We start from the raw sequence: 19,997 nt of genomic DNA, 5'->3' as shown, positions 1-19,997 counted from the left end.
TTTATTTCCGCCCTCTCTCTCTCTCTCTCTCTCTCTCTCTCTCTCTCTCGATCTCTTACTCACTCACTCAATCACTCACTTTCTCTCACGTTCTCACTGTACATATTTATCTGTATCTTTATTTCCGCTCCCCCTCACTCTCTCTCCCACTCAATCACTCACTCACTCACTCTCATCCACTTTCTCTCACTTTCTCACTGTACATTTATCTACCTCTTTATTTCCTCTCTCTCTCTTTTTTTTTCTCTTATTTTATATATATTACTAGCTTTATAACCGGGCTTTGCCAGGGGGATAATAAAAAGTATTAGTTCTCTTTTTTGTAAATCCTGTCACCCATCATTTGCTATCTGCCCATTTTATAGTCTTTAAACCTGCCCGGCACTAATAAAAACAAAGTGTGAAAGTTTAGTTGAAATCGACTTTAGTTTTTATGATTAACAAACATACGAATATTCACTTATGTATATTAGATTATGTATTATATGTATTTTATAATAACATTTGCAATATAGATATACTTATTAGAGACAATTAATTAGGGTTTTCAGTTGAGATAAAAAAAGTCAATGGTACGAGCGGGATTCGAACCCACGATCTTCGGCTTGATACGCCGCTGCACTTGAGCTATCGTGACCTCGATCCACTCGGACATTACACTTCCCACACCTTTTGGATTTGCCCTCCTTTTTGCCATTTTTCAAATGTCTTGTAATCGGATTGGGTTCTCGACGACAAATGAAATGGCCACGGAGAGCTTTAGTGAAGTAAACTTCATTTTAAATTCATTAAATTCACTAATTTCGTGCTCCCCTTGACCAATTAATATATTGCAATTAATTAAGGTTTTCGGTTGAGATAAACAAGTCAATGGCACGTATCTCACCAATATTATTGGTCAAGCGGAACACGAAACTAGTGAATTGTAAATAATAGCATAAAAGTATGAGGTTTCAGGCTGCCTTTTTACATTTTTCCTATTTGTTTGAATTTATACATAAGAAAATTGAAAATATGACTGCATACGAACTGGAAGACGAAGAAAAAAATGATGAAAAAATAAAATTAAATAAAACCAATTTTAAAAAGTCGTAAGTTTTACAATTATGAGATTTTTGTTAAAAATACATAACCGTTTAAATTTACCCAATTAACTGAAAAAAGTTTAAAAAAATAAATGCCGACAAAAATGAAGCAATGAAGGTTTAGGTTTCTGGTTGATCTTGTAAACTATTCATTTTTGGGAAAATCGAAAAAGGATTGAAAAGAATCAAATTCCCTTCCGTCAAAAAACGCAAGCAAATGAGACAAAACATATAAAAAAAGAGACAAAAACAGCAAACAATCAAAGTCGAAAAATTGGAGAAAATATCTACATTAAACACTGGCAAAACAAACAAAAAATAAAAAATAAGTACATTACAGAGGTTCTAAAACCGCGGTGGTTAGCATGAGAGACTCTCACGCCGCGGTCGTGGGTTCGATTCCCACCGTCGCCTCTGGCCCTTTTTTCACAATAAACCCCCCCCCCAATTTGAAAAAAAAAAAAAAAGGTTCTAAAACACCATTTTAACCTAACACAAAAGTATTAATAAAATTAAAAAATCAACGTAAAATCAAACAAAACACATATAAAAGAGAAAATAGACATAGCGAACAACCAAATTACATTGATTGTTGTAAACTTTTTATTAGGTTAAATTTGGGAAATAAATTTCAATCCAGTCATTCATGCACAAAATGTCCAATTATTAGATTAACCCCAATCCCCCTTTTTCACACTTAATACGAAAACTTAAGACAAGGGTATACCGATAAAAATCTTATTAAACGAAAAACTGGTTATGAAATTTGTCAAGCTATAACGTGAATTTTTCCATAGAGTTTTGCAAATTTACCTTTTTTCATACCTTCGTCATAAATCTACTCGTATCTCTTGAACTATCAATTTTTGGGAAAATCGAAAAAGGATTGAAAATAACGTCAAATTCCTTTCCGTTAAAAAAGCAGAAAATTAAAGAAAAATTGAACATAACATAAAATATAGTATTTATGAGACAATAAATATAGTGGACAAACAAAGCAGAAAAAGCGGACAAAATATCTACATTAAACATGACAAAAACAAAATTAAAAAAATAGAACAATAAAGAAGGTGTAAAGCCTAACTTGAACTTACCAAAAAAAAAAATTTATTCAACTTTTTGTTCTGGTCAAAATGTACTTTCCGCATTTTATTTTTTTATTTTTAAAAATTATTTTTTGTCTAGGTATAGTGTGGTTGTTTTGTTCAATTTTTCTTCTTTGGTAATTCCGTAATATTTTCCTAATCATCAATATGTAAAAAGATTGAACCACCATAACATTTTTGTCTTTCGCTAAGAAAAAAATGAACATAAATTAAACTACCTTTTAAGAAATACTTAGCCGTTTTATAACTAAAAATTCTCCTGATTTATATTTTTGAATTTTCTTTTCCCCCCGGGAGAAATCGAAATTCTTTTGTCGCATGCTTTCGTGTCAGAGCACCGGGGATTAAATTCATTAGAGAGGTGATTTGCTTCCTTCCTGTAGTAATCTTGGCCGATTCACGTAACGACCCTAATGGTGGTCAAATTAACCCTGTCGTTAACCGGCCTCGGGGGTGAATTTACCCCTCATCAGCCCTTCAAAATATTTTCGAGGGTGGAAACTACCTCACACCCTTCTCTCAGAATCGTGTTAAAATCAGGAGCATTGTGAATGACCTGTGTTTGACTTAAAAAACACTTATTAAATTTATCTGAATGGTAAAAAAAAAGAACTGAACTAAAGGTTTTTCAAATAATGGTAAAGCATATTTCTTCTGTCTCATATCCTAATTCTATTGAATTAAATTTTGTAAGTAATTTATTAAACATAATGATTCGGCTAATTTTATTTCTTGGAAAGAGCTAAAATAAATAGAAAAAATAAATAAGTAAATTGGATGTTTCTTTAATTTTTAATCAATACCAGATTTCATAAAAATGATAGGCATACTGTATTTAAATAATAATTTTTGTAATAACTGATTAAATATTTCTAAAAATATGAAATAATAAAAATATTTTTACTGTTAGTCGAAACAATTAAATGATAAGCTTTTTTTAAAGTTTGATCCTGGGGGCGTCGGTGGCCGCAACGGTTTAGGCGTTGACACGGCGCCCATCACTGTAAGGTAAAGGTCCCGGGTTCGAATCCAGCGGCCCTGCATTCGTACCCGACATACTTACAAGTGGTTTTTTTAAAAACGCCGGCCCTCTGAGGGTTGATATGATCTCTGCGAACCCTCGTTTAAAAAAAAGTTTAATCCTACATCTGTTGGTCTTTCCTTAGTAAATTCCATAAAAATCAATAATCTATCGTTTTTTGTTGAAATACATTTGTTTAACATAAGAACGGAAGAATTATTGGTAAAAATGTAATTTATACTGAACTGGCATAGGGTCACTTGTTGGGTCCGTCTTTACTCAGCAGTTCAGCAGTGCCACCGCGTTGTAGAAGTTATTTCTGCCTCTCTTGAGTTGGGAGAGTATTGTTCGAGGGACTTGGTTGATGTGGCCCAGGCCTTCGATCGAGTATAGCACCCCGGCTTGCTGTTCTCGCTCAGGGACATCCTTTTCTTTACCATACGCACTGACCGGTACTTCCGAGTCATTGAAGGGTCGGCGACTTCCCCAAACAACCTTCTCCTTGCTGGTGTACCGCAAGGGAGTGTTCTGGCAACCGTACTATACCAAGTGTATACCGTAGATCCTATCCAACCAGCCTAACCTTTGCAGACGATACAGCGATCCTTTCAAGCAATTCTGATAAAGTCATTTCTACTGGAAACCTTCACAGTACTGGAATCATGGTGTAAAAAAAAAAGATTAAAATTCAACCCAGAAAAATTCATCATCATAAACTTCACCCTCCGCAGAAAGATCCCTCCTCCAGTTTCAATCAAACCCCTCCCAACTGCGGACAAGGTGTGGTACCTAGGACTATTGACAAACGTCTGACTTGGAATCCTCACACGACTGAAACGACAAGAAGTTAAGGAACGCTACGGACCACTTTCACGAATTCTTGACAGACGTTCTAACCTAACACCTTAGTTAAGCCGATATGGACTTATGGACTGGAAGTGTGGGGTTCAGCCAAACATTCTAAAATTCTACGCATCCAAAGAGCCCAATCCATAATCCTCAGTAAAATCCTTAATGCTCCGTTTTATGTGACCAACGAAACTACCCATATAGACCTAAATAACCTCCCTACCACTATAAATCCACAAATTCAAATCCTCTCATCCCGATGAATTCCTTCCAACCCTCCTCGCCGACTAAAAAGACGATGGCCACTGGATGTTCTTCTATACCCAAGAATACTTAGGAGTACTACTAATGGGTAGTTGTTTATTTATTTACTTATTTAATTTGTTACAGAGCTACAAAACTGTTACTAGATACCAAATAAATCTCAATCATTACAGTTTATTTGACATTGTACTGACCTAAGATGCAGTCTGTACGATTGTTTTCCTTGTAATATCCTTACAACTGAAATTTGGTCGTTACAGATCATTTGGGTCCGCTTATCCTCGCTGGGTTGGTCTGTCAAAACGATAGGATAGCACAAGCGCCCCAGAGACTTCGTAAAAACCACCAAGGCAGACCAAAATGATCGGTAATGACCAAATTTCAGGTACATCACCCCACAGACAACACACCCTCAGACAAATCTCACCATTCCTGTTCGAAATAAAAATGATTTAGAAATTTTTACCTTTTTATTTAATAAAAAAATTCAATTAAAAAAAATCCCAAATCAATATTTCCTTTCGGAAATACTGTTCTAAGTAAAAAAATAAGACGAATACTCTGATTTGGTTAAAATCAAGGCTGGCGTACCGCAAGGTAGCATCTTAGCCCCCGTGCTGTTTTTTTATACAAGTGACCTACCGCTGATGGTAACATTTGCCGAAGACACGGCTGCCCTCGAGGTCGAGAAAATCCATTTATCCACAAACCGACTGCAAATGCCAGCCAACAGCATAGCTGGATAGATGCTTGGAAGCTCAAAATAATTCTCCAGAAATCACTACATGTAAAATACAAGTAGAAAATAAGTAGAAAAACCGGTCTTCAATGGTAAAGCAGTTCCATCCCATAATTCGGTTGCATATTTAAACATGACAATAGATAAAAAATTAAATTGGAATGCACGACATATTTGCTTCCAAAAAAGGAAAGGAAAGAACTTGCGTGATGATGAAGAAATTCCAATCTGTCTTAACTTGATTAAATCGTTGAATTTTCAATGTATAAATTTGGATTTGGATCACTATTTGTTATTAGTATGAGGTACTTAGACCGATTTAAACTTACAATAATTTATTTAAGTTAGTTTTAAGTAAGTGTAAGAAAAATAGTCAAGATTTGTCGAATTTTCACCAAGAGAAATTTCGGCCATTTGCCTATTTGTCATAATTCAATTATATGTACTAAAATCTATTTGAAAACGGTCTTTATTTAAATTTTCAACATTTTCAAATAATTTTTGGTAGAAAGTTGAGGATAAGATTCGAGGACGTTCGTCCCGGTGTAAATTCACACCCCAGGGCGTTCTCGGGGGACAATCGGCGGTCTAATGAAGCGTTTAGCCAGGGCTAATCAACCATGAGTTGTGATTCAAATCCATGATTATAGCTCTCCAATTCTCCAGCCTCTCCCCAAACACCGCCCCACGCCGCCCCCAGCCACTTGATTAGCCTCCTATTTACACAAGACCACATATTTGATCCGGGCTCCCCTCCGTGGTCGCATTTTTCCACTTTCGGCTTTTAAACAAAAGCTATTACGTCTAGGAGACTTTCCGCTTGGACAATTTCACCGTCCGAAAATGGCGCCATTTCAAATGATATGGGTAAAAATTACAGTAGGGGTATTCTTGATCTTTATGTTAACCCTGTTAATTCTGTTAGGCCCTGTTAGATCGAGAAAAATGATGACGTAGACGTAGTATGAATCGGCTAGTTAACATTGCTTAACCAGGGCCAATGTTAGGCGTTAGGTCGAAAATGTAGTCACATTGCTATCCGTTAGGGCGTAGGTAACCAACATGGCAGCCATGAATTTAACAGCTGTTTTTTGTTTACACGTATTTTTATTCTTAAATACGCACTAATTAAATCAGTATTTAATCAAAATACATTTCTTTTTGTTAATTTCTGACCTGTCCTTATACTCTCATTCATAATAGATACATCCCCTATCCAATAGCCCAAGTTGTAGGCTGTTAGACGTTAGGATATAGGTTAGGTATGTCGACACGAATTGAAGCGTGTCATTTGTTAGTACTTTTCTAGCGCATAGATAGCATTTTGAATGAAAGAGTTGATTAATTTTTCTTTTTTATTAAATTCTGGCATCTTACAATTTAACACAAAAGAAAACCAAAACAAACAACAACAAGCCTTCACAACAAGGATCTGACTCTTAAAAAAGGGGTCATCCTGACCCGAGGATAATTTTGGGCCAAAGCCCGCATGTCCAGATGTAGAGAAAAGTTGCTCGATGTGACCTACCTAATTGAACGGTGCATCTCCTTGGCTCCATATAGAGAGCGTGTACGAACGCCATATAAGAATTGTATCTGAGCACGTCGACGTTCCGATTTTTGGAGGCAAAGGGTTGTTTTATTGTATATAGTACTGATAGTTTTGTGAACGTACCGTGTGTTAAGAGACGGTATTGTGAGAGACGGAATGTATGATGACCTTAAAATATATCAAAAGCTTCAGCAGGTAACAATTGGATTTATTTTTTCATCCACTTGAGACCGCACCGTGATACCGATCATTCGTGAATATAAAAGTGGTCAAAACAACAGACACTTAGTGATGGAATGTATTTATTAGTGTGAATGTGTTAACGTGAGCTGGTTGAATATTTACTACCTCATCGACCCTCAATTAGATGTTGTTGTATAGAATCAAAGGACGAAGGAGCAATATCGAATACCAGCAACCTATAAGATTGGGTGTTATTCCTTGGTTGCTTATAGAGAGCGTGTAAGAAATGTACTTGAGCACGACAGCGAAATCTCGTACCTTGAACATTCCTAATTGGTATAATGATCTATATTGCCTTACGGATAAGGAAAACGTTTCTAAATCAGGAAAATTATTTTCAAATCGCGTGGCTCGAGTAAGAAGACTCCATTTGAGTGGCGTCATACGAACATATAATAAAAGTGATCATTTTCAAGTAGAACATCGGGGAATATGAGATTTTTGAAGAAGCAAGAAGTCTGAGCTATCTATTATATGAATAAGTTTATGCAGGATTCAAGAGTTCAAATTTGAAATTGCATGTAAGGTACAATAGTGGAGAGTGGATGAAGAATATCGGAAAAGAAATGTTCCGAGGAAGAAGTGAAGAACGTCTATCCTAGTGAAGTGACCAAGTGTACAGACTAATGGACTAGAAGACTAAAGTTTATGAATATTAAATCCATTACATTTAGTAGTCTGTTGACCAAATTACTTCTTTCAATTAATTAACAAAACAAAACAAACAAAAACAAACCTTTAAGGACTGTTATAGCTTTATATTTGGTTCTACCAATCGCCACGCGCAAAAATTAACGTTTCAAACGCTAAGAAAAGAAGGGGGCGTTAAATAATTAACTTTAACCCTTGCTTAAATTAACTAACTCTTAACAACGACTGGAATCTCTTGGATCTCTTTTTGCCAAGTCGTTAGTTGGCAGCACCTCGACCCAATGGCACAATAGTACTATTGATGCTTATTTAGGGTTTTTGGTTGACGCAGGTAAGAAGGACATCTGTGATCAAATTGTGATCCGTGTAACAAACCACACCAATTAGCCTGTTCTTCCTTTGATTTGGGTTAGACGGTCCACCGTGAGTCGGTCGTCGGCCGTAATGAGTTTTCGATTCTTGTTATCGCCAGTTTTGTCCTGTGGCGTTGTCCTTGTTTGCCCATCGAGTCGTGAAAGGGTCCGTGGACAATCGGAGCGGTGCTTCACGGCTGTCATCACCGACGAGGGCGAGTATGAGCACGTACCACGGAGGAATGCAGAACCGCCATCGCCCGATGGGGACACAATCGTTTAAAGAAGAAACGAAGAATGAAAGGTCGTCCTCCGCCCGGCATCCGTCCCAGGGCACGCTTATACCACGATAAAGCCCTGCGTTTCTTCACACCGTCATTACCTCGTTGACGCCCTTTGTTTTCACCATAGAATCGTTACATGTCTCATGTCACAAAAAAAAGTTCTAGAAAATCCAACAAAGGTAGATGGTTTAACAAACAGCTACAATTAACACTTCTATACAAAGGGAAATTTTTGCCAGTTTAATCCAAAACAGCAAAAAGAATTTTGAGAGCACCACTAGGTAAAATAAACAGTAAATGTCTTTGCTTACTTTTGTATTGAATATTCTCATTTTCACAAAAAGTATCATTATGCTCTTTTATTCTGCTAAGTCTAAGATAAAAAAGTCAGTGTCACGAACGGGATTCGAACCCATGACCTTCGGCTAAATACGCCGCTGCCCTAACCACTTGAGCTATCGTGACTTCGACCCTCTCGGACACAAAACTCTCCATCTCAACCTACAACCTTTCGAATTTTCCCTCCTTTTTGCCATTTTTCAAATGTCGTGTAATCAGGATTCGATTTTCAGCGACTTATGAAGTGGCCACGGGGAGCTGTTAGTGAAGAGATACTTCTTTTATTAAATATTAATCCGTTTATGTTTTAGTAGAGAGGATCGTAAATACCATAGCTCAAGTGGTAGAGCAGGGCGTATTGATCCGAAGGTCGTGGATTCGAATCCCGCTCGTGACACTAACTCTTTATCTCAACCAAAGACCTTACATGAAAAGAATAATTAGTTATTCTTATTCTTAAACGTTTTCTAATGCCTCCAAACAGGCTTTTGGGTGAGGATGACAGTGTCTGTGTCATAATATTATTAGAGGGACGATATAACCAGCGCCAAGTCGCCAGAAGGCTGAGTGTAAATCACTCTTGCGTCTTCGGCGCTTCAAAGAAACAGGGCTTCACACTACAAGCCCAGGACAAGGTCGACCTAGGTCTACAGACGAAGGAGACGGAATATGTATTTGACATCAGGCTATACGATACCGCAGCATTACAGGAAATGAGATAAGAAATCTGATAAGACAAATCCGAATTGTTTCGATTTCCTCCAGAACTCGAAGAAGGCTCAGGGCCAGACACCCGGCTCGTAGACATCTTACCACAGCTCAAAAAATGACCAGGCTTAATGCATTTTTGGCCAAAGTTACTTCAGAGCAATGCCAACTTTATCAACTTTGTTTAAGGCTAGCGGGAAATCCCGTTAGTTTACGGTGGGCGAGGTATAGCTCCTGCTCTAGTTCTGCTCGCGTATTGGCAACACTGATTTCTTTGGCGCCAAGGATTAAATTCACACGCGATAAAGTGAATTGGATAATGGAAGATTGGGGACGAGTCTCTTTAAAGATGAAGTAAGAATTGGCCTCAAATATTCAGATGGGCTAATTTCATATAGAGACGTTCAGGAGACAGGTACACCCCATGGTGTATGGTTCCTCAGATGGCATTCCACGATTGGTCATTGATGTTCTAGGGTGGCATGTCCTTAGACGAAACGAATTGGTTGTTTGCGAGAAAGAGCTCTAATTTCACAGAGGTTGTTACAAGACATAATGTACGGATATGGAATGCCATTTGCACCCACATCAGTTAGACATTTTTGCTACTTAGGATGTAGGATGACTACCTGAATGAGGTTGGAATTGAGTGCTTGGTGTGGACAGCTCGAAGTCTAGATTTGAACCCAACCTAAACGACGAGTTTGACGGCGAAACCCAGGTCCTTAGAAACCCTAGTTAATTGGAGACGACTATTCTTGATGCATAGGAAAACAATTCTCAAAATTTTATCAGAAATCTTTTCCAATGAATGCCAAGGATCTTAACGGGCGGGATTCGCGTAGCCTAGCTATTTCAGTTTGTTTACAGTGGAGGATTAACTGCTTAATTATAATATGTAAACAATTGGACGTAAACACCAGAAAACCGCTATATCATCTCTGAATTTCTGAAAATATAAAATCGAACATTTCATGTAAAACGAACCAATGTTTAAATTTTTGTTTTTTCACTAGATCCATTATATTTCTTGGTCCGATTGACCAAATAACTTCTTTCAATTAAATAATCATTACGTAAGGTGTTGGTTGAAAGGAAAAAGTTAGTGTCACGAGCGGGATTCGAACCCACGACCTTCGGCTCAATACGCCGCTACTCCAACCACATGAGCTATCGTGACTTGGATCCACTCCGACATCATCAACATTATATTTCGTGGTCCGATTGACCAAATAACTTCTTTCAATTAATTAATCTTTACGTAAGGTATTGGTTGAAATGAAAAAGCCAGTGTCACGAGCGGGATTCGAACCCACGACCGGATAATTCTACAATTGAACGCTACATTTGAAAAATGGCAAAAAGGAGAGAAAATAAAAAAGGTAGTAGGTTGAGATGGTCGGAGAGGATCGAAGTGACAATAGCTCAAGTGGTAGAGCAGCGGCGTATTTAGCCGAAGGTCGTGGGTTCGAATCCCGCTCGTGACACTGGCTTTTTCATTTCAACCAATACCTCACATAAAGATTAATTTTCACAAGAGTTAATTTTTTGTTTTTAATTTATGCCACGTTGTAAATATCATAACAACGTTATTTTTTAATGTTTGCTGTTAACGGCGAAAGTTGAATCTAACAAATTCTTCATTTGGAGATCAAAAAATATAACTTTATCGAGTTACATAAAAAATTAGGTAGAAAATGGAAAACGTTTCAATAGAAATGATAAATGATGGAGTGAGTATGGTGTTCAACCCTTTTTAAAAAGATAGTTTCTACTCACAGTAAGTTGTTTTGCAACGATCCGGATTTCGAGCCTTTTAGCTCATCATCAGGTTAAAATGACTTTGGCAATTCATGTCGAGAGGCGTGGTTGTAGAAGTATTCAACCTGATGATGAGCTAAATGGCTCGAAATCAGGATCGTTGCAAAACAACTTAGTGCGGGTAGGAACTAACTTTTTAAAAAGTTTTCATTTCTGTTTAGTTTTCCCAACTCCATCCCTCATTTGTAATTGATCTGCATCTTTAGTCTCTCGCTAATAGAAAAGAACAATAAATTAATTTTGTCAGGCATTATCATTGGTCGCAGAAAAAAAGTCCTTTTATTAAATAACTTCCAGGCTCACTTAAGTCACCGACATGTGAAAGGACCCCACGTCCTTATCGTCAGTCTGGAAGCTACGTATCTCCAGTCGGGGAGAATTAATTTCCCAGTCTCCTCCTCGTTATAAATTAAAAACCGAGGGAAAAAAGGGAGTAAATAATATGCCCAGAGGAGGAAAAAACACAGAGGATGATAAATCGAGAGAGGCAATAAAATTAACCCATTTTAATTATTATCTTACGACCTCCTGGGCCTCTAACTCTTGTTATCAGTTAATGTTGCAAAGGGTATCTCGCCCTTCCATGAATCATGACGCCCTCACACCGTTAATTCATTTTTATTAGCGCCGGAGGAATTGCAAATTTCTGTCTATTTTTATTTTTCCCTCAAGAATTAAGGAAAATTCTCTTTAAAGCGGGGCCCTATTTAAATCCGGAAGGGCGCTAATGGCCGTTTCCGTTGCTCCCTTTTGCGAAAGAGGGAAGAAATCATATTTTATTCAAGGTGCGGATCCTTTTGAGTTTTTTTTACACGTTCGGTTCATAAAGGGTTTTCCAGAAAGGGGCCAGCGCCTCTTAAAGATTTTCCTTTTACTCTTTTATTCTTCAATACTTTTAATTTTCCTTCTCTTCCCGATCCCTTTGTGATGGTAATATGTTTCCAGATTGCAGTTTTACCACTCACCCTTTGGTAAAAAAATCTCCAGTGTGTTACAACTGAATTTTCACTTGGGTCTATTGTATATCGTATAAATCTACAGACGGGATAAAATCACATCAATGAAATGTTATGTCGTGCCAAGATCTCTTTACTTGAATTAATTTTAGATTTTGTGATTAATGATGAAAAATTTGTGGTATTACATGATCTTATTAATAACATTTTTCTACTTTATCAAATTTTTGGAGAGAAGGTTGAGATGAAAAATTAGTGTCCAGAGCAGGACTCGAACCCACGACCTCCGGAAACCTGCTCACTGGATGGGCGCGTTCATGCCTTACATACCCTTTGGTGTGTCCGTGCATACAACCTGGTATGGTATAATTCACACAATATAATAACAATTTCAATAATTTTCCTTGTTTCATGTTTAAAGTTCAGTTGTAAATAAATAAATTAATTAAAAAAAAAATACTCAAACGAATTGAAAGAGTTGATACAGTTTTACGATATTTCTTTATTAATATAACTAACTTATCAGCTTAAATGTTCTTTCTTAAATAAATATTGAGTTAGTTTAGAAAAGCAGTGTTTGATTTTTAAAAGCTTAAAAGTTTTTTTTAGATGTTTTTTCTTAAACAAATATTGAGTTACGTTCAGAAAAGCAGTGTTTTTTTTAAGGCTTTTTTTTTAGATGTTTTTTCTTAAATAAATATTGAGTTAGTTTAGAAAACCAGTGTTTGAGTTTTAAATGCTTAAAAGTTTTTTTTTAAGATGTTTTTTCTTAAATAAATATTGAGTTACATTCAGAAAAGCAGTGTTTAGTTTTTTAAGGCTTTTTTAGATGTTTTTTTCTTAAATAAATATTGAGTTACATTCAGAAAAGCAGTGCTTGATTTTTTAAGGCTTTTTTTTATGTTTTTTCTTAAATAAATATTGAGTTACGTTCAGAAAAGCAGTGTTTGATTTTTTACGGCTTTTTTTAGATGTTATTTATTAAATAAATATTGCGTTACATTTAGTAAAACAAGTGTTCGATTTTAAAGGCTTTTTTTAGATGTTTTCCTAATTGAATTACGTTTAGAAAACCGTGTTTAATTTTATAGGCTTATACTTTTTTTACATGCTTTTTCTTAAATAAATATTGAGTTTCGTTTAAAAAACCAGTGTTTAATTTTTAAAGCCTTACTTTTAGATGTTTTTTCTTAAATAAATATTGAGTAACATTCAGAAAACCAGTGTTCGATTTTTTTAAGGCTTTTTTTTTTTTTTTTTTTTTTTAAATAACTATTGAGTTACGTTCAGAAAAGCAGTGTTTGATTTTTTACGGCTTTTTTTTTAGATGTTTTCCTAAATAAATATTGAATTACGTTTAGAAAACCGTGTTTAATTTTATAGGCTTATACTTTTTTTACATGCTTTTTCTTAAATAAATATTGAGTTTCGTTTAAAAAATCAGTATTTGACTTTTAATGGCTTAAAAGTTTTTTTAGATGTTTTTTCTTAAATAAATATTGAGTTACGTTTAGAAAAGCAGTGTTTGATTTTTAGATGCTTAACAGTTTTTTAGTTGTTTTTTCTTAAATAAATATTGAGTTACGTTTAGAGAGCCAGTGGTTGAGTTTTAAATGCTTAAAAGTTTTTTTTATCTGTTTTTTCGTAAATAAATATTGCGTAACGTTTAGAAAACCAGTGTTTGATTTTTAAAGGCTTTTTTAAAGATGTTTTTTCTTAAATAAATATTGAGTAACGTTTAAACCAGTGTTTGATTTTTAGAGGCATAACGGTTTTTTTAGATTTTTTTTTTCTTAAATAAATCTTTAAACGTTTTTCTTAAACGTTTATAAAACTAGTGTTTGAGTTTTAAAGGTTTAAACCTTTTTAATAGTGCTGCATAGGTTTTAAATAATTAAAAATAATTAAATAAAAATTAAATTAAATAATTAAATAATTAAAAAAAAATAAAAAACCCTCCAAAACCTAGTAGTTACTCTATGCATGGTCCAAAATTCCAAAAGATGGAAAATAAAAATAATTGAAAAGAAGAACCAGTACACCATCAATCATCACAGTGGTCCTATGGGGTGAATATCTACCAATAACTTGACAGACTACTGCAGCCTATGTGGATTTGTACGATAGAACTCAAATGTTAACACAAGCACGCTAACGCCCAACAAAACTAATGTTTTTCTTCATAGCCCTCATAAAAATAGTAACTATTCATTGATCATTTATTATTGCATTAGGTCAAGATGCAGGATATGCCAGATACCAAACACCTGGACTCCAGTTCACAGTTCCACTACTGTTGGATGTTCCTAGTTCGATGGCTACACTATGCCCGAAGTTAGCGACCAATCAAATCACTACATTGGGTTAAATTTCCTCGCATGTTTTTTTTATTGTATCGTTAATCGGTTTTACTGACTTGAACCTCAATAAAATTGAAAAAATTGTTATGTCTTTGATTTTCAGACTTTGCAAGACAGGTCGAACTGTGTTTAGGCACAAATTTGAAAAATAGTAGGTGAACACTCTCTCGGCTCCCCGATCTTCTCCTTCTTTGGGTTGGATGCACCGGGGATCCCCTGATAAACGAGAGTGGTCGGTTGACGGATTGGAATGTCCACTCTTGTGTGAAATAACCGAGTTGGCTCCTTGGACCGTGTCACACACAATCACAGTTCTACGCCGGAAATTCTATTTAATTCCCGCCCTTCTGTCCTCGAAGTGCGTCGGGACACGCTCGAACGGAACGCTTCCACGGAACCCACTAGAAACCGAAAACTCTTTCCTGTTAAATAACGCCTACGTCTTGGGATCCGAACGGAAATGGCTAAACACCGTCCCACCCCCTGAGACAGCAACAATAACGCCGAATTTACTCTGAAAACATAAAGGGAGAAACTAAATAGATTTGCTGTTATAGGGGCGGACTTCATCGGGCTTGTCTGATCCGCTGATTATTGGAGTTTTCATTAGTTTTTCCCTTCCTTCCACCCTTGGCGTGGGTTGAAGGGGTTCCGTGAGTCAGAGTGGAAACCCATTCCCGGCCCCGTTCTGACAATAGTGGCTTAATTCTTGTTTACAGTTCCAGGGGCTCGGAAAGCGATACCGTCGGCCTAAACGAAATGCTAACTGATACCGAGACCTCCTGAGCCAATTACGCCCTCGTTGGATTAAAATATTAGGGGAGACCCCACAGCAAACAATTAAGCCCGTTTCGACATCGACTTCGTTAATTATTCTAATTTTCGATTTAGGGTTGTAACAGATTCTCTTCAAACATTGGTGGAATGACAATATTGCTATCGTGAAACATAAAATTTTTAACTCAATGAGGACAGAAAAGATAGTTTTAGTTGCTGTACTAAGCATCTTTTTCGGAAACACACATCCTCCAGCAGATAAGACATAAAACTTTTCATGTCACAATTTAATTGATACACTTGGTTAATTGACATACCAATGGTTATTATATCCATTATATTTAGTGGTCTATTGGCAAAATAACTTCTTTCAATTAATTAATCTTTTTATGTAAGGTTTTGGTTGAAATAGAAAAGTTAGTGTCACAAGCGGGATTCGAACCCACGACTTTTGGCTAAATACGCCGCTGTTGTACCACTTGAGCTATTGACTTCGATTCGAATCCGGCTTAGCCGTGGCACTAACTTTTTAATTTCAACCAAAACCTCACAAAAAAAGATTAATTAATTGAAAATGGTTATTATGTTAATTTTTATTACTCTCAACCATAAAAAAGCCTGATTTGACCAGCCAGACTATTATGCATTGAAAAAAAAAAAAAAAAAAAAAAAAAAAAAAAAAAAAAACTTTTTAGATTCCTCGGCTGAATTTCTCTGGAACCAATGAGGCTATTAAAAAAAGTTCAACATTTTCTAGTCTAGTTTCAAATAATTACCTTTTTTGGAGACAAATTATATAGGTACCTCAGGCCTAGTTCAACTTCAAAATTTTAAATACGACCCTACACATTCTGGCACAACATTTTAAACGATTTTTTATTTTGTAAACAATGGTGCAATCGGATTTTAAATTGGTCAAAAAATGAGAAAATTATGGAAAAAAGTGTGTGGTGATTAGTGACCGTTAGTCGATGATTATTCGGAAATCGTGAGGTGAGGTCTGGTGTGATGTAGGTTTCAGAAAAACATTTTCTTTATCGTGCCAACGTTTCGATCTTTATTGAGATCATCTTCAGGGCCTGGGATTTACAAACATTGTTCACATTTAACAAATACATGTCGGATGTGGAAAAAAGTGAATTTATACAATGCAAAAAAATATTTTTTATCTTTCAATTAATTAAGGTTTTTAATTGAGATAAAAAAATTGAGATAAATAAAATCAGTGTCACGAGCGGGATTCGAACCCACGATCTTGAAAAAGTATGAAAAAACGCATTTCGTTTGTTTAATTATTAATTCCAGTAATTTGCTTCTTCACTAAAGTAAATTAATTGCCTTTATCGTTTACATTCCGTCATTGTTTGTCAAATTCGCATTATGAGAGCAAAATATTAATTCCCAGAAGTAAATAAATTGTACAATAGTTCCTATTCAGAGTTCCATTCAAATTTAAGCCCAGATCTTCAAAATTTCAAATACGATCCTATACATCCTGACACATCGGTTCAAAAGGATCGTTCACGCTGAAAAAAATGGTGCAATCGGATTTTAAATTGGTCAAATAGTAACAAAGTTATGGCAAAAAGTTTGAAAAATAAAACAGTCACTGTTTATCCTGCTTATACTGATTTTATCCATTTTTCTGTAGAAAGTATTTTCTAGGCTCCTTCCTTTTCCAAACCATCCCTATACCCACCATCCATTGGTTCATGGAAAATTCAGCCGGGTCATCTCAAAAAGGACACCTTGTATCCTTATTCCTGAATAATGAAGAAAACTTGTTTTTTTTTTTTTTTCATATTTCAATGTAATTATTATCTATTACATTAATAATGTTTATTACATTTTTAATATGTTATGTTGAAATTAGGTATATTGAAACCTTCAGGTTGGTCCTAACCACTTTCCATATTATGTAAAATACGTTGTAATGCGCTTTTTTTTTATAACAAATTATGGGCAAAAGAATGCGTGGTGTATGGTGACAGTTAGTTGACGATTATTCGGAGATCGTGAGATGCGGTCTGGCGTGACGTAGGCTTTAGAAAAAACATTTTCTTTATGGTGCCCGTTTCGAGCTTTATTGAGATCATCTTCAGCGCCTGGGATTTACAAACATTGTTTAAATTTAACCAATACATATAGGATGTGGAAAAAAGTGAATTTATATGTATTTGTAAAATTAAAACAATGTTTGTAAATCCCAGGCCCTGAAGATGATCTCAATAAAGATCGAAACGTTGGCACGACAAAGAAAATGTTTCCTGAAACTTACGTCACACCAGACCGCATCTCACGATTTCGAATAATTGTTTTCTTGGATATCGGAGATAAGTTGGATAGGATTCGAGTTAGAGGACAACATCCGATGGTATCACGGCGTATAGGTAGTCCAGCAGTATAAAATGGTACAAATCGCTCAAATTTGAAATTTAAAAATGCTACGTCTTAAAAAAAATCGAACCAATTGAACGTTAGCTTTAGTGAAAAACCAACAAAGAAGAGATTGCCAACAAAAAATTATTTACACAATCCATATAAACACAAGTGGGAGATTTTTATCTGTGTTTTATTGGACTTGAATGAAATTCGGTATCTTTTTGTTGTTGATGTTCAGTGAAGGGCAAAAGTGTTTTTCAACATAAATGGGTGATTTTTTTAAATATTCAGACTTGTTATCCACTTTTTGCACCAGCCTTCGATTTGCTCAAGGTTTTCTTGGATGTGTGGATTAGTGACCGTTAGTTGATGATTATTCGGAAATCGTGAGATGCGGTCTGGCGTGAAGTAGGCTTTAGAAAAACATTTTCTTTATCGTGCCGCGTTTCGAGCTTTATTGAGACCATCTTCAGTGCTCGAAGTGTTTCTTTTCTCTGTAGATGTGTCATTATTGACATTATGACACAATTAAACAGAAAACGAACACTTTGAGCCCTGAAGATGATCTCAATAAAAATCGAAACGTTGGCACGATAAAGAAAATGTTTTTGTAAAACCTACGTCACACCAGAGCGCATCTCACGATCTCCGAATGACAAAAAAAAATATAGAAGTTGATATTATCCACTCCACAATGAAAAAAGATGACAAGAACCGAGTGAAATATTTTAATGAAAAAATGGTTTATTGCGATCTTGAAGAATATTGCATATAAATGTACGAAATATCTTTCATAAATATTTCCTTCAGTCACAAAATTTTAGGTATTTGAGTGGTGTAGAATCCAAAAACCAGCTTGTTTTGTTGTGCGTTGTATGTCAGCCTAAAATCTTTTGATGGAGGATTTTTTTAAAATTTATCAAGAAATAATTATTCTCCATAATAGAGAAGAAATTGACGTTATCACTCGGTTGCTTAAATTTTTTAGAAGTATAGTACTTTTGTGTAATGTTTGTTTCCTTAGTTTGTACTTCATTTATAAGAGGATAGAAGTTTAGAAGTCTGCTTTTAAGCACAGATTCACAGGTGATATTATCTGACTAGATCAAAAGTAATTTAGTGCCTCCACGTAATTCTATTTTTCTACGGAGTACTTAAGTGCCGGGAAATGGCCCCGTGGCTGTTTACGTAGAATTTGTTAAAGATTTGTATATTGCCAGCTTGTTGCTTTAGCCATAAGCCAAAGTTGATATATGAGGAAGAGGTTGATCCTCGGAAAATCCTTTGAGAGGGTGTGATTGACTGGCATCTCGTTGATAATGTAGCTCGGCACCTCCCGGCTGTCTTTGAGCCGAACCCGCCGCCGCAAGACCTGCATACCCAAACGCGGATCCGCACTCTTTGAGGGTGGTAGTTAATGCCAGATAGGAAATTCATGAGCTCACATGTGGTGTCGTATGTAAACACAGACACCCCCCCCCCTTAAACTCCCCTCGTATAAACGGATTCGGGGCAATCACACATCCGAGGTTTCTTACTTTTTTTATTTTTATTGTGCGTCACGTTGTTTGCACGGGGCTTTCGCCGTTCTGACTTGGCAAACGGGATGATTCCAAATCGCATCAACTTCTAATAGAACTGATTTTTCTTCTGTTGGCTTTGTAGAACACGTAATGTCAAATTTGGGGTTTCTCTGCTTACCCTCAGAACATAGACTTTAATATTATCTAAAAAAAATCTTTAATGTAGGTCTGTAAATAAACGAAAATATGACAGAAGGAAAAAATTGAGGAAAATAGAAAAGAAATAGAGATGGATCAACAAAAACTAGAGTGGGTTAAAAGAAGGTCCCTATGAACAGGGATTTTATTTTCAACCTGCCCCTATGCTGATTACAGGTTACATTTGCATTGCATTATGTTATTATATTTAATAATTTTATATATAATTATATACATTCTTACAATTGGAATAAAACGGGGAGTCGAATGTAAGGTATTGGTTGAGATAAAAAAGTCAGTGACAGGAGCGGTATTTGAACCCAGGATCTTCGGCTCAACACACCGCTGCTCTACCACTTGAGCTATCGAGACTTTGATCCACTCGGACACGAACTTCCCACTTGAACCTACCTTTCGAATTTTCCCTCCTTTTTGTCATTTTTCAAATGTCGTGTAGTCAGGATTCGATTCTCGGCGATAATGTGGGAACTTGGTGTCCGAGTGGATCGAGGTCACGATAGCTCAAGTGATAGAGCAGCGGCGTGTTGAGCCGAAGGTCGTGGGTTCGAATCCCGTTCGTGACACTGACTTTTTCATTTCAACCAATACCTTGCATAAAAAGATTAATTAATTGAAAGAGGTTATTTGGTCAATCGGAGCACGAAATATAATGTTGTTGGAAGTCACGATAGCTCAAGTGGTAGAGCAGCGGCGTACTAGCCGAAAGTCATGGGTTCGAATCCCGCCTGTGACACAAATTGTGAAACCAGGCATGGTTCACACTTC

General features: G+C 36.0%; 1 non-coding gene across 1 annotated transcript; it reads left to right on the top strand.

Moving 5' to 3' along the window:
* Nucleotides 1–19,722: 19,722 nt before the first annotated feature.
* Nucleotides 19,723–19,795, top strand: Trnan-guu. The gene has a single exon. It is a non-coding gene; the product is annotated as a tRNA-Asn (tRNA).
* The last annotated feature ends 202 nt before the right edge of the window (nucleotides 19,796–19,997 follow it).

Source organism: Cimex lectularius, unplaced genomic scaffold (genome assembly GCF_000648675.2).
Source record: "Cimex lectularius strain Harlan isolate CLEC.00 unplaced genomic scaffold, Clec_2.1 scaffold62, whole genome shotgun sequence".
NCBI lineage: Eukaryota > Metazoa > Arthropoda > Insecta > Hemiptera > Cimicidae > Cimex > Cimex lectularius.
This window is presented reverse-complemented; position numbering and strand designations above follow the sequence as displayed.